Source organism: Rhagoletis pomonella, unplaced genomic scaffold, assembly GCF_013731165.1.
Source record: "Rhagoletis pomonella isolate Grant_MI unplaced genomic scaffold, Rhpom_1.0 Rhpom_scaffold_00010, whole genome shotgun sequence".
Lineage (NCBI taxonomy): Eukaryota > Metazoa > Arthropoda > Insecta > Diptera > Tephritidae > Rhagoletis > Rhagoletis pomonella.
This window is the reverse complement of record NW_023458564.1, coordinates 10,146,746-10,147,694: the sequence shown is the minus strand read 5'-3', so window position 1 is coordinate 10,147,694 and position 949 is coordinate 10,146,746.

Sequence of the window (949 nt, the reverse complement as noted above, 5' to 3'; positions counted from 1 at the left end):
CGTTGGCCGAATTCTGAAATTTAACGAAATCATTGTCTCATAACAATTGTTAGATGCAAATTTTTTTTATTTCGCCGATAAGAGTTATAACCCAAGGTTTATTTTTATGTTGTTTGATAACAGTTATTGCCCAACGTTTACTTTTTACGTTGCCCGATAACAGTTATTGCCCAATGTTTATTTTTTACGTTACTTGATAACAGTTATTATCCAACGTTTATTTTTTAGGTTGTCTGGTAAACGTTGTAAGATAATAACGATAGTGACGAAAATGGAGATGAAGAAGAAGATAAAAAGATGAGGAAAATAAAAGAGGAGGAGTGAAATAACTGTTATTAAAAACGTAAAAACAAAAGTTAGGTAATAATTGTTATCTCTTATTGGCGACGGAAAATATATTTCTCCTCCATAACAGTTATCAGACAACGTAAAAAGTTAACGTTGGGTTATAACTGCTATCGGCGAGATAAAATATATTTCTCTTCTGATGCTTTCCATTTCCAAACAACCGGTCAGGTACGAGCATGATTTTTAATTTCGACCAAACTCAAATACATTGTTTGTTGGTCCAAATAATGAGACACGTATTTTTTCTTTTGGCTCGGAAAAATTTTTCGGCCGAATTAAACGCGATTTTGTTTTTCAGACAAAAATCAACTTTTCGAATTGACAGTGAGAATGTTTTTTTAAAATGCCCATAACTTTGTCAAAATTTAATAGATTCCAACAATGTTTTTACTCAAATGTCAGTAATTCTTGTCACTTCAAGATAGAATGATATAATTATTGATTGTCATTATTTAAATTTTTTTATTTAACAATAAACAAAAAGTGCATATTTTTTTTTAATTTAATTTCTCAAAAAGTGTATTTTTTTTCTCTCAAACTATTTTACCGGGAAAGAGACACTTTGAACTACAATCAACCCAAATCTCTAATAGCGAAGATT